Raw genomic sequence first — 14,626 nt, forward strand, 5'->3', positions numbered from 1 at the left:
CTATTATGCCAGTAATGGATATCTTCTCAGGGATAAGTGGATTAGTACAAAGGAAAGCACGGGTGGGAGAGATGAAGTGACAGGTCTGAAACGGATGGGTCTGCTCACTGGAAGTGTGCATCAGTGCAGGGAGGCAGAGGCAGCAGCAGCCAGTGCCACTCTAAATCAGGATACCTGCTGCACAAGGCAAGACAAAACATGACACACTTCTCATCGTGTCAGGGGATACAGTTCAACCCACTCATCTCCAGCTGTGGGCATGTGGTGCAGAGTCTAGTCCTCACTCGCCTGGCAAATGACACCACTGAGCTCAGCTGGAATCCTCTGCCCTCACTTCATAGACTTGTACAGGATGTAACTGGTGTGTTTGCAATGAGCACGGCATCAACTGATGGCCAGGGGCAGAGGAACACTTGCGTCCTCATCCAGCCCATCTCCAGGGAGTTCTCTAGTGAAATACTCTACTGCTTTGGTCCACAGAGCAGAGACACTGGGTTTTGTGTGTCCCAGCAAACCAGCAGCTGATCCATCCCATGGCTCTGCCACTCCCGACCACCAGGTCTGCACGGAGCAGGAGCCAACCAGTCACTATTTGCACTGCCCACGGTTTTGGAAACTATAGGTCACCATCGAGCTTCAAGTGTTTTCTAGTGTTAAGTTCCATCCAGATTTTGGGTTGTGCCAGTTCCACGCTAAGTCTGGGGAGTTTCCATCAGTGCTTGGGTCAATGGAGTCCCACCAGCCTGCAGCAGGAGCTGGTGGCTTCCCTCCACCCTACAGCACATTAACAAAATCTAAGGTCACAATGAAAACTCCTGCGCTAAGCCTTCTTTAGACTCTAACTCATAATTCTGAGTGAAAAGTGCTGTTTAGGAAGTTCAGACTGATCAAAAGCAGGATAGATTTGTGCGTTTTCATAAAAACAGGGTTTGAACGTTTAAGATGGGGAGATTTCCACTGAACATGTTGCCTCTCTCACAAGTTTTTCAGCATCCTGTTCTTTTGAAGTTTCCACTTTTATCTCCTGCCATCTCCATGTACCATTTGCTGAGCATCAAGCTGCATGAAGACTCAGGTGCTCACTAAGGGAACAATCACGTCTTACTTTGCAGGACTAGAGAAGGTCTTGGTTGCTCAGTTGGGAAGAATGATAGTTTGCTTCTCAGACCTACTACATATGGCACCACTGATGTATTTTTGACTCGAAGAAATCTCCTTATTGTCTGCTCTTACATAAAGAGTGAGCAGTGCCTGTGAGCAACACCAGGGTGCAGGAAATGCAAATAGGCTGTTGCTGGAACACCATTCCCGAAGGGATTGTGCTCTGCTTTTCAGACAAGATTAAGAGCTCAATTACAGTAGAGAAAGGGTCTTTCATTAAAAATTCGTTCATTAAATCACACACAGAACATAACAAGGACAAATTATAAAGCTCTTCAGAAGCACATCTGTGGCAGGCTGCTAGGTAGGGAGGCTCATCTTGGGGAGCATCAGCAGTTTCTCCTACCCTTCTAAAGAAATGAGCCCACATACTCCTATCTAACCCCATTTTTGAGGAAAACACATAGTCTGATATGTGAGGCACACGATTCTCTGAATGCATCATTTCCAGTGATGGAGAGGACGAAAGCACTCATCAACTCATGTTTGCAAGGAGCAGGATGAAGCAGGAATCAGTAAAGGATGAATCAAGAACACTGAGCAGAGGCAGAGAAGGATGCAAGCTTACATCTTCGAGGCTGTTGCATTTAGCAACTAAATACAAGAAATCTAAATACAAGATAGATTCTGAGCCCCTTCTCGAGGTCTTGGTGCTCAGCTCTGGTCTGGCTCCTCTGCAAGGCAGAATGAGATGAGCACAAACCCAGTTTGCTACTGCATGGCCATGACTGCTCAATTCTGACCCCCACCCTGCCCAAAACAGGGGCTAAAACTACTTGTCAGACCCGTTCTTTACGAATGACCGCTTTACCTGCCCTTACTCAGCTCCTTCTTTGCACACCATCATCTCCATTAGCTGGAAGCTTCAATACCCACAGTTCAGACTGGCTCAGAGGGATGGGACAACACCTGCACTAGAGGGAATAACTGGCTCTTCCACATCCTGTGCCCTGGACAAGAAAATCAGCATCAGTCCCCCTGCCTGGAGCATCCTGCAGCCTCCAGCCATGTTTCCCTGCCTAATCCACCCAACACAAATGGCTGCCTTGGTCCTCTCCTCATTGAGGAGCTGGGGAAGGGTTGTACAAGTTTGCTTGTTAACAAGGTGACCCTTGAGGCTGCCTCATGCATAAGACAAGGGGCTCTGGCCACTCCAACAGCATGGAAAAAACAACAAAAAGGGGTGGATGCTTTTCAAAGGCATCACTTTTGGGAGCAGCCAGGGCACAGTGGGCCTCTGTGGGTCATCATTTGGGCTCTGCATCCATCTCCTGTTCACTAACACATCCCCTTAGCCCCCCACCACTCATTTTCCCATGCTGTGCTAGTGGCATCTCCCTGCTCACCAGCTCCTGCAGGAGCAGTGGACTTTGTGATGCATCCCTAATGTGGCGACATCCAGACAGACACACGTGAAACACCACAACAGAAAAGTGCATCACCACTTGTACAAAACAAGGCAATTTTCACCTGAACATCAAGCAGCACTAAACTCCTCTGGAAAATATTGGGTGCAGGAAAAGGGATGTCTCCATGGAGTGGTGGTTTCAATTCTCATTAGGTCGTTAACTGCTGGTTTCATTAGGCTGCCTACAGATAAAACATAACTGCTCAGTGGCTGCTGCCCAGTGAATAGCCATTATGGTTTATTAATGTTCTCCCAGCTGCAAACCTGTCAGTGAAATTAGGTTAAAGATGCCTTGTAAAGCTTGTTCCTTCTCAAAGAGCATGGCAGGTTGATAGACCAGGGTTTGAAATCAACTCCCCCATACAAAAGGAGTTTTCATGCAGTTTAATAGCACTTGAAAGTGTTCTGCTCTGAGAACTTGCCCCACAGTCCAGGCAGACCTTTTCCCACTGGAGCTCTTTGAAATCTGTGGAAGTTATAACTATGGTGTTTCTTTTACAAGAACATTTACAGCACAAGTGGCAAGACCGAGGCCATAACCACAGGAAAACTTGGATCTAAAGGTCTGTTTGGAGCTCAGGACTACTAAATCCTCTTAAGTTTTAAAGCTCAGCTTGCAATGAAGACAGACCCTCAGCTTAATGTGGTTAAATGTTCCCCCTGAGCTGGCATAGATTGTAATCGCTCTACTAAAACTCACGGCTCATCCACTCCTAATTTACTCATATGAGAGGTAGTTATCTTAACCCTAAGCACCATCCTTATTCTTACAACTGTTTGAAGGGTCCCACACAGATACATGTTGGATTAAAGTTCACCTGAACAAGAGCTTTATCCAGTTCCTGCCAGCTCTAGTGAAGAAGATATTCCAGTTTATACAACGCAACCATTATCTCAGGGAAAGGATTTTGCTTAAATTAGAATAAAAGTTCTGCCCAAATCAGTATTCCTTTATTTCACCCACCCATTCACTAGAAGCCCTCGGTCACGTAAGAGCTTTCCATATCATTTATAGCATTCACTACAGTTATTAAGAGCCACAGACCTGCAGCGCAGCTCAGTCTCTGGCATATTTTTGTGTCTTTATTTCCCTCCACACTTTCATCAGCAATAACTAACCAAGTGCCCTCCCCCTTTTCATCCCCTGCTCAACCTATTTACTATCATCCTTTATGGCACAGCACATGATGTTTCCACAGCACCTCCCATGCCCGAGCCCGCACCAGCTGCTATTCCATGATTCACCCATAAAAGCCAGCCCCCGATGCTCCCACCTCTTCACCTTCCCATCCACAGAGGAGAGCCAAGGTCAGCCAGATGCAGATGAGGTATTTGGAGGCGAAGCGTGACGGGGGAGATGATTGCTTGATGAGCGTAAGAGAGGCAAAAGGTCTTGGTTGTGCCTCAGCCATTAGATCACCATCAGTTGTGCAAGGAAAACGAAGGCCGGCGCAGTGATGCTCCTCTGACCGGCTCCCCCATGTCATCGGCGCTGCCACTAAGGCAAAGACAGGCAAGTTACACACATCCTCTGACTCCTGCTGGGATGAAAACATTGGGAAAGAAAAGAAACATAAACTAAAAAGCAGGGATTTTCATCACACAATCTGGATTTCCAGTTGTCTTACAAAGAGGAAAGATTTGGCAGGCAAAGAATGTGAGAGAAAGCCTCAAATTCTCCCTATCAGTAAAAACATAATTTTCCTGTGCAAGCCCTAGCAACCTCAGCAAAGGAGGTCTGCTTTTCAGACCCTTTTACACACCCCATTTCCTTATTGCCATCTCAGAGTTATTCCCACTGCTCCAGCATCCCACCACTAAACCTTATGCCGCCGCATGGATGTGGCCCCAGGGAGCTGCTGTTGACTCTCTAAGTCCAAGTACCTGCCCTGGGCACCTCTCTGCTGATCAAAACCAGTTCCTCCCCAAAATGAGGTGGTCAACTTACCCCTGAAAAGCTGGATAATAGAGTTCTTGTTCCCTCAAGAAAAGCCATAGCTTCACACCTATAACCTCTGCACCTTTATCCCACTAAAGTGGTCCAAGGGCACAAGCATCATCACAGGAGGCATTTAACTGAGTTTAACCCAAGAATGCTACTCAACTCCCTGTGAAAACTAAAACAAGAAGAAGAGAAAGAACTAATACTCACATAACTGGCACATACAACCTCAATGTAAGTGAAAAGTTGAATTCAGAATGAAGGGAATACAGGAAAACACACTAAGGAATAAAAGGTAAGAAAAATCCATCACTCCAACAGCTAAATGAAGGTAAAGAACTTACAGAAACACATAAGTAAGGAGGGGGAAAAAGAAGGAGCAAAGAGAAAGAAACGGGGGCTCAGAAGACACAGGAGTTTTCTCCCTCTTTCCTGGATGGACTATTTCAGATCCAGGCTTTCCATGGCTGAGCTGATGGCTCCGTCAGGTCGGGGACATGCTGGGGAGCTCGGGATAGCTGCCTCATTTGCAAACACGAAGGCTAATGATGCAAATGATCCCATGCAGCGCTCACATCTTTAATTGCTGCTTCTCCACTTCCCCAGGAAACCACATTACCCGAGTTACTACAAGCAATATTTTCTTGGCAAAGAGCAAGCTCCCCCTCACATCAAGTGCTCCCAGGGTTACCTAATGCCCATCACACCCGTGCCAAGGGCAACAGGTTCAGTTATCACTTATTACTGTGATTAACTTGTGTTCAAGAGCCCCAGAGAGCTCTGGTGAATTAAGCCATGGACACCCCAGCTCTCTCTGCCTGTCACATGCACACGGCTGCTCTTCCACTGCCTTGTGAAACACAAGTTACACTCCCTCAGCACCCAGGGGAGAGCAACAGCGTGATGTTCAAGTCTATGCTACAAATACATTGTGATCTCCCTTTGTAAAGGCAGCATCTCAGGAAAACATTTGTTCTGTTCCTCCCAGACCTAAAATCAGACCAACTTAAACAGCCTTAGAGATGTATTTCTATTAAAAAACTACATTTTTCAGGCAAAAAAAAATAGCAAACCCTCTTTTGTTTGCATCCAACACTTCAAAGTCAACACAAGCACCTTAGAAAGGGCTTCCTAACTACATTTTTCAAGCAAAAGAATACAGCAAACCCTCTTTTGTTTGCATTCAACACTTCTAAGTCAACACAAGCACCTTAGAAAGGGCTTCCACCCCCTGCTCTTATTTTTTCCCACTTAATGGAACATTTTCTTTCTGTTGTTTGTAGCAGTGTGTTTATGTATCTGGCTGAGGCTGCTTAAAATAGTTCAAGATACCGTGGTGCTGGGGATGGAAAACTGCTCTTGCACATCCAGTGTTTGTGTTGTGAGAAGCTTTAAATCCCACCTCTCTGGTGGGATGAAATAGATGCTACTAATCCAATTTCTAAAGAAGCAGGCATCAAGCTGACACTATTTTAAGACTGAAAAAAAGCCAATTTAATCAAACTGCTGCTATTTTCCCTTCTCTCTGTTCCACAATTTATGACAGAAGGAGATTGTTTTGGGAACGATGTTTTCAAAAGTCTTAATATAAAACTGCTCTGCCACGTTCTGGGCTGTTACAGCCCCAGCCCCAGAGTGCTCAAGGAGTTGCAAGCAGCCATGATGAGCTCCTACCTGCAAAGTCCCAACCTCATGGCAGGTTGCTGCTTTATGCATTCAATCTTCTCTATGGCACTGGAGGAAAAACTGCCTCACCTTTCATATTTCAATCCCCAAAATCTCCCAGAGGCACAATGTGGAGCCAAAACCCAATCTTCAAACCATTCCCCTTGTCCTGTCCCTACAGGCCCTTGTCCAAAGCCTCTCTCCAGGTTTCCTGGAGCCCCTTTAAGCACTGGAGCAGTGATGTAGCTGCTGTGATTTACAGTGGTTGACAGCCACAGTCAGCTGGGCTCCTCTTTGTCCCCAGAAACATCCAGCTGTGTGGCACCACGCAGAGCATCTGTAATGGGAGGTTACTACAAGAGCTCCCACAGGACAGTCATTTATTGCTTTCCTGTGACTAACTGTGGCACTTCTGTGCAGCAAAGCAAGCACAAGCCTATTTTAATGGCCCTTGAAATCGGATGTGTGAAATGAGGTACAGGGAACCAGAGGCCAGCTGAATCTGTGATCTGTGAATGAGTCTTCACATTCCTCCCAGGAAGATGAATTGGAATCACTGTTTTGCCAGTGAAACCACATCAGCTGGAAATCAGGTTTAGAAAATGGGCTTTCTACTCCTCACTGAGCCAGAATTCCTACACGTTTCTTGCTTGGGTAGATGAGGACCATGTTTGTCTGAGTGACAGTGAAGTAAAACGACAATCCAGGAATCTGTTTTTCTACACATAATATCATCCATATGCATGAGTGATTACTCAAAGGAACACATGAATAAGGGACGGAACCCAAATGCATCACTACATAAAATCATGCTTGTTGAGGGGAGAAACAAGTCTTGCAGACAGACTGAAAACCTGATTCGGGGAGAGCCTGAGCTGTTTTGTGGTTCTGGGGTTGGGATCTTCCACAGATGCTCAGCAGCCAACAAGATTGTGCCCGAATCACTCTATGGAGACACCAGCAGCTCAACCAGGAGCTGTGGGAATGATTTCAACTGCATTGAGAGGGGTTAAGGTTATGCAAGAGTCTCTCGTCAGGAGCAAACAGTGGTCTGGAGGGCAGGGAGTGCTGCATCCAGCCTTGCCAATGCCCATCCTTCACTTTAATATGGAGCCACCACAGCTGAGGCTGCTGCTCATCCCCAAAGTCATCATGTATCACTGTTTATATACCTCCTGTCACGTTTATTTCTGAGCAGCAGGTACCTACGGCTTTCCGTGATGATCCCACAGGAAGGAACCATTCACAGGCTATGATACACACACAGCTGGTACTCAAGAGAATATAAAGCAGGCCTGACTTACAAGAAATGACTTTTGATGGCATTTCGCTGCGTTCCCAGGTACAGCCAGGCTCAGAATCACTGGCATAGTTGCAAGATGTACTTTACACCATCAGCCTGGGCACTGCACAAAGGGAGAGGAGGAAGGATGCTGCACTGAGCGGCTTTTCAACTGATAAAACCTGGGTCAGCACAGCAGACAAAACCAGGAAGAAAATAAGACCATATTGACCAGCTCAGAGCAGAGATCACCCCCCTCTGCCCCTTTGCTTTTATTAACTTTAGATACTCAGGGACAAACCTGGGCACAGCACTACCGTTTCTCCTTTCAGTTTCTGACGCTATTCTCAACCCTCCAGCTGTGTTTCCACTGATCTAACTCATTGATGTCCATATGGAGCAGAGAGGAAAAGCACCACCAGATCCTATGAGTCTCCCTTCAGAGACCTCCCCTGTCACTAGACTCTGGTATAAGCACAATGCTTAATCCTCCTAGTTAAAGGTGTGAAGTTAATTGGCATGAATTTGCCCCTTGGACTTTATATGGCAGCAAATGTCAGCGCTGGTAATCCCCGTTCTGCAGCCCCTGCTCAGGCACCAAAACAAACCCAGCACATCTTTCATTAGCACCTACCTGCAGACAGCCTCAGGGGGAGAACGTTCCACCAGCAACAACACTAAGAAGTAATTTGCATTCACAGTCCCGGTCATAGCCGAAACCAAGGAGAGATTTTAATATCAAGGAGGGAGGTTTTAATGCTGAATTAATTCTCCAAGGAGAGCAATAAACTTAATGAAAGCTTCAGGTCTCCCCATGTGACATGAATGTGGATTGCAAAGGTTTGCTCCTGGATTATGTCTGACTTTTATTAGTAGGTTCAGGAATCATGGAATACCAAGTTGGAAGGAACCTCAAGGATGATCCGGTCCAACCTTATTGAATTCATGCTTATTGAAGCATGGCTTGACTAGATGTCCCAACACCCTGTCCCAGTGTTGAGGAATCCACCACTTCCCTGTGGAGATTATTCCAGTGTCTAATTGTTCTCATGGGGAAAAATTCTCCTCTTGCGTCCAACTGGAATCTCCCTGTGAGTAACTTGTGCCCGTCACCCATCATCCTTTCCACAGGACTCCTTGCACAAAGGACTCTAATGTTGTTCCTGGTTGAGATGCAGAGATAACATTTCAGAGCAGGATGAGCCCAGAATGGCTTCTGCAACACCCAGGGTGCATTTTCAGACCCAGACATTTAGGCCATGCAGTTTTTCACCCCTGTATAGTTATTAGGACATCACCAGAGTGCCATGCGCTCCTCAGAGCTGTCCCTTCTGCCTGGCTCTCCCAAGTCCTTTTGCAGATCTCACTCCCAAGCAATTACTGAGAGCATTCAATAACATGTGGAATTTCATCCTGACTTTTCCCTTGCCTTCTCCTCCCGAGCTGTCTCCAGACACGGTGTGTGGGCACTGCCTGACAAGCTGACAGCAGCAGCATTAAAGTGTTGCCTCGTTGACACCAAGGTGCATGTCACAACTTCTCATCAAGAGCAGTGAACAACCAAATCATGCCAGGTTCCACACAGCCCCCTGGGGACCTCATATGGCTGCAGCTCCAGCGTGAGCCCTGGTACACAGGTTAAACCCATCCATGGGATGAGGTGGTACCTGGACCAGTGCTGCTGGGATGAGGCTTCCACAGGCACCACTCCAGCTGGAGATGCTGGGATTCCCCTTAGGGAACCAGCAGCAATTCTAAGCTCTGCTGGAAACCTTGCATGTTTTTATATGGTTTTACCTACTTTTTAGCAAACCATTAAATGAGCAAACAAAAAGATTATCAGAAAATAAGTGAATAATGATCAGGTTTTGAAGAGACAAAGATATATATTCTACAAAGTGTTTAAAATGACCACCTGACCCAACTGTCTTGTCTTGGTTTATGATCCAGAGGATTCTGCCAAGACCCAAGGAACCACAACTCAACTTGAGAAGTGCAGTTCCAAGGTGTTAATCTCACAGAGGCAGATTTGACAATGAGCTGGAATTAACAGCAGTGCTGGACTGCAGCCTTACACTGAATTACACTCCGAGGGCACTTCCACCCAACAGCTTCACTGTGGCCCAGTGATTCTCCTCCAGGAGATAGGCTCTGATATGGGCTTTCCTTGTCCTACTGCTACCTCTCCTCCCGCTGGAACCCCAGGAGATGCTCCTGGGCTGCTCCCAAGACAACGTGTCTCTCGTAGGAAATACGGAGCAATGGAAACTGGATGACATGAAAGCAATTTGTGAACATAGAGAAAGAGACCAACTACACAAGTTTTTCCATCATGAATTATTCAGCCAAGCAGAGGTGCAGCTTCTTAACAAGGGCCCTGCAGCATCACAGCTCAGAGCCTGGGGCACAAGCCAAAACCCAAGGCAGCACATCCATGGGATGCTGTGCCTAGACTCGGATCCCATGGCAAGGAAATGTGTGCAAATACAGTGCTCTTTGGATCTGATCTAACATCTGAGCAGAACTTCTCTGCGTGACATGCATTAGTTCAAGCAGAGCTGGCTCAGAGCTCCCTAACACAGCAATTTAAACTCATCCCAGCTCCTGAGGACTCTGAAGCAAATGTATGTCCTTTAAGCAACCCCTCGCAACCTGCCCAGGGCAGATCCTCAGGGAGAAGAGCACAAACACCACTGCCCACAGGGCATTTTGGCTGCAGCACCAAGGGGCAATAGCAGGGGCTCCGTCAGGACCCTGGTGTATGGTCCCAGCATATTGTCTGCTTCCAGAACAGGGATGACAGAAGGCCCAAACAGGCAATATTCTCACCAAGATAAAAGAAGTTATGCCAAAAGCACTGAGTAACTCTTCATCTCCAGAAAAAGAACCACATTCCTTGTGGAATCATTCACAGGATGAGCTGCAACCAGCCCAGCTATTTTTACTTACTTAATGTTTAGCCATTTCAGCTACTTTTTGAAAGGAAGATGCATTAAAGGCACATGGGCAAGGCAAGAAGGTGTTAAGTGTTTAAACACACCCTGCTCCGCAGGGTTTCATCCTCATGCCAGGCTGGGAACATCCACTCCTGGTCACCTCCGAACACAGGGCAGGGACAGGCTGTGCTGTTCATCGGGCTTAAGTCATCACTTGCAGTAACACATTCACATCCCATTGCCATTTACGTAGGAATTTCAGGAGGGGACACACCGGATGACACAGGAGGAGTCATTCAGAGACAAGCATTAATCCACTCAGTCCAAAGCCCCACCGTGATGCAGAGTGCAGTGACCCAGCCTCTGCTTTTGCACGTTCACCTGGATGCCTCGTTTCCCCCTCTCACCACCAGCTCTCCCATGCTCAGATTCCCAAGATCATTAAAAGCAGCTTTAGGAACAGGGGTGGGTGATAAGTGCAAGTCAAAGGCTCAGCAACATTTCTCAGCACTGACATTTCCAGCCGAGGAGGGAGGAAAACCTGCACATAAGAGGTGTGAAGTCAAAGCCATAATCAAATTTAGCTGTAATGAGAGAAGCTGGAGAGGTTTTTGACATTCAGAACAAGATTAGCAGCTCCGGGCACAGGAGGAAGGTGGCATTTCCCCTGCTTTAACGAGTCCACCATGCAAATCACATCTCAGATCCTTCTCCCCACCTCTGGGGCCCATTCAGACAACGTGGTGTTGAATTCTTAAAGCAAAGCCCAGGCTGGTTTGCAAATAAAATCACAGAGAACAGCTTGGAAGCACAAGCCAGTGCTAACAGCAGCAGAGTTTGGGTCCTGGAGCGCAGCACAGGCACAGTGCACATCCCTGAAGCTCTAAGAAATTAAGGGGTTTGCCACTTGTTTCCCCCCACAGGAGATACAGAAGATGCTTTACAGAATCTCTGCCTCCTTCAGGCTGCACCAGTGTGCAGGAGAGCACAGGGATGAAGAGTGACATCATCTGCTGCTGCTGTGTCCTGCCCCAGATGCCTCCAAAACCTGGTGCTGCTGAATCTTCCCAGAGCCCCAGAGGCAGTTTTACTCAGCCCACAATGAAAGTGAACTCAGCTGAATCGGGTGTCAGGCAGTAACTGCTGCCAGGTCCCCACGCTGGAGCTGCCCAGGCATCAGACTGCCCTAATGTCACCATGGAATGGAGCTGATGGTGTCACTTAACAGCCAGACCCAAGTGATGTGCTCTGGGGGAGAAGGTAACAGGCAGCAAGGGGGGACCCCAGCAGGAACAGCCCCAGACCTGCCAGCATCCCTCTCCTCCTGCAAACAGGAGCTCAGCAAACTCCAAATCCTTCCTTTTCTCTCCATGAGAGGAGCAATTCAATCCTCCAGTATCCCTCAGATTCAGCCCTGCCTCCAAGGATGATGAGGATACAGCAGGAAGAGGAGTGATTAATGAACTTAAAATGAAGTATTTACTTAAGATGAATCATTTACTTAAATTCCATCCACTCCAATAGCTCACACAGTTGCAGAGCCAAGATACAGGCAGTCTTCCCACAAATATTATTCCCACCTGGATCCCCTCTAACGTGCCTGCTCCCTCATGTCTTTTGGACTAGAATATATGTTTGGAGAATGGAAAAAACCAATTGAACACAGCTCAGCTGTTGGTCCTGTGGTATGAGGAACACTAAATGAGTCACTTTACATCATACTTCTCTTCCACATCGTTGCTGCAGGGTGACCCCCAAATGATAAATGCTCACTCGGAAGAGAAAAGCATCCTCTCATTGCAGAGAACAAATCAGAGGGCAAAGGTTTATAGCCTTAGAAGGATGATGGGCAATGCCTCATCCTCTGGCATTTTGTGCCAGGGGAGGATGTGCTGGACACGGTACTTCTCGTTTCAGTGTGTGACAATAAGGCCATGAAGCAGGAAAAATGAAAACTTGCTCGGTTAAAACCAGGCAAAGCCCGAGTTTTAAAAGTGACTTTGAAATACAGGAAGGTTAAATTTGATTGATTTTATGCACATCACTGTTCTGCGTGAAAACAATTGGGAGCCATATAACCGCATTTCCAAGCACTAAATTCAGCCACAAAGAGCACAGAGGCACAGCGAGCAGGCAGGAGGAGAAACAAAGGCATTTTAGGGAAGGCAGGAAGCAAAGGCTGGTGTTCCCAACCACGGGAGAAAGCTCCATAAATTATCACCCACCAACTCCTTCCCTTCACTGTTGCAGCCAGCTAGGTCCTTTCCAACCCTAACTATTCTGTGATTCTATAAGAAAACCTCTGTCCAGCTGAAAACTGGGGCTAGGAGGAGGAGAAGTTGCACAAGTCTGAATTAAAAGACGACATTAAATAAGCTGCCTTATAACAGACAGGTACATTGGGCAGTAGGGATGGCCAAGACCAATAAATGAGTACAAGAACTCTTCAAGCTACACAGATTGCTGACAAACCTCCTAATAACCCAAAGGCAATGTTCTGCCTGGCGCAGCTGATACCTTCTGCTGTAATCTGGTCACTGACAGCACATGAAGATTGTCTTGGAGCTCATTTGCTCTACTACAGCTTCTTTTTTCCCACCCAGAAAATGTAATTACATCTACTCTTTGAGTAAAAAACGACTGCTGTGAGTGGTTCGAGGCAAAGAGTTTCTTCCCATTCCCACTCGTAATCAGTCACCAAGAGAAATATTTTCTCAGAAGATCTCTTCAAAAACGTGGAGTTATTTTTAACATAAATAACTTTGTTATTTTGCTCCAGATGATGAGGGAATTCAATCTGGCTCTGATAGCTTTAAAGTGTCTTTTCCCTCTCCTTCAGGGAGAGGAGCTAAATGCTTTGCTGCAGAAAAACGAAGGGAGGAAGCAGTTTCTTTCCCCCCTGAGCTGCACTACACCAAGAGACAGCAAAACCCGTCCAATCTTCAGTTCTTGTAGTTTAAGGGAAAAAAGCCCTGAGGATCAGAGCTGTGGGAAAGACAGAGTGGAGTGAGCAGGGGGTCTGCTGAGGTTTTTGGGGGGCAGATTGGAGAAATACCACTGTGCTCAAGCAAAACCAGTGAGAACTCAAGACTCCATCCCCCAGAGAAGAAATGCACTGATTTCCAAGGCCAGGTTGGATGGGGCTTGGAGCAACCTGCTCTAGTGGAAGGTGTCCCTGCCTGTGGCTATGGTTGGGAACAAAGGTCCCTTCCAACCCAAACCAGTCCATGACTCTTTAATTGCTTAAATTATGCCATATCTGCAAGTTATTTTCTTCCCAGATCGTTGCATGGATTTGGTGCTGGCTCAACACAAAGCGAACAGTTTTCCTACTGATCCGTTGGATCAAGCCTATAAAGAAGAAAATACAGCAAAGAAACTCCAAACCAAGGCCCTAGAAAAGCTAATAGGATGCTGTGTGCCTCTCTTTGCTGCAGGGAAGGATCATCTTCCCTGTTTAGTGCTGCCTATTAAGTCATTACAAACAATTAAAGCAGCAGAGGGGAGGAGGATGGAGCGATGGTTTCCAGCTCCCAAACCTGCCTCTCTGCCCCCCAGCATAAACTTCATAAAGCACAAATCTCCCAGTGGAAATCCCTCCAGCAATTGATTTCCTGCTCATGAAACAGAGCAGGCAGAATCCTGGCTTTCCTGGGGAGAAAGGAAGAGGAAAGGGAACATTTGCCTCCATGTTTTGCTATGCGGTTGCAATGCCAAATCTCCCCCTTCCAGGGGGTTCCTGCAGGGACATGTTTCCATGGGGTGACATCCCTCTGGAGATGCATTATGTGAGTGTGACCCCAAATCTCCATTCCAGCTCCACCTTTGCTCTCACGAGCAGGTCCCAGAAGGAAAGGCACAATGGTTGTTTCCCAGAGTGGGTAATTACCATCCCATTTTTCTCTTTATCTATTCTCCCTTCCACAACAGCAGCATGCCTGGGATTGCTTCAGAGCAAAATAGCTCCATCAGGGGTAGGAACGCTGCGCAACAGTGAAACACCTAACAGCCAAGACAATAAAAACCCACTTACAGCCCATCCCCACATCTCCTGGGCTCACTTGAATGCTCAAGAGTTCAAAAAGCCAACTTGCTGTGCAATCAAAATGGGAATAATGGGTGCAATCAGCTGCCACATGAGCTCCTCTGGGCAGGCGGAGGAACCGGAGCAGCAGCAGAGACCAGAGATGCTCCAGTACCAACAGTGATGCTCACCCAATCTTTGGGTCACT

The sequence above is a fragment of the Nestor notabilis genome, unplaced genomic scaffold (genome assembly GCF_000696875.1).
Source record: "Nestor notabilis isolate BGI_N333 unplaced genomic scaffold, ASM69687v1 scaffold379, whole genome shotgun sequence".
NCBI classification, from domain to species: domain Eukaryota; kingdom Metazoa; phylum Chordata; class Aves; order Psittaciformes; family Psittacidae; genus Nestor; species Nestor notabilis.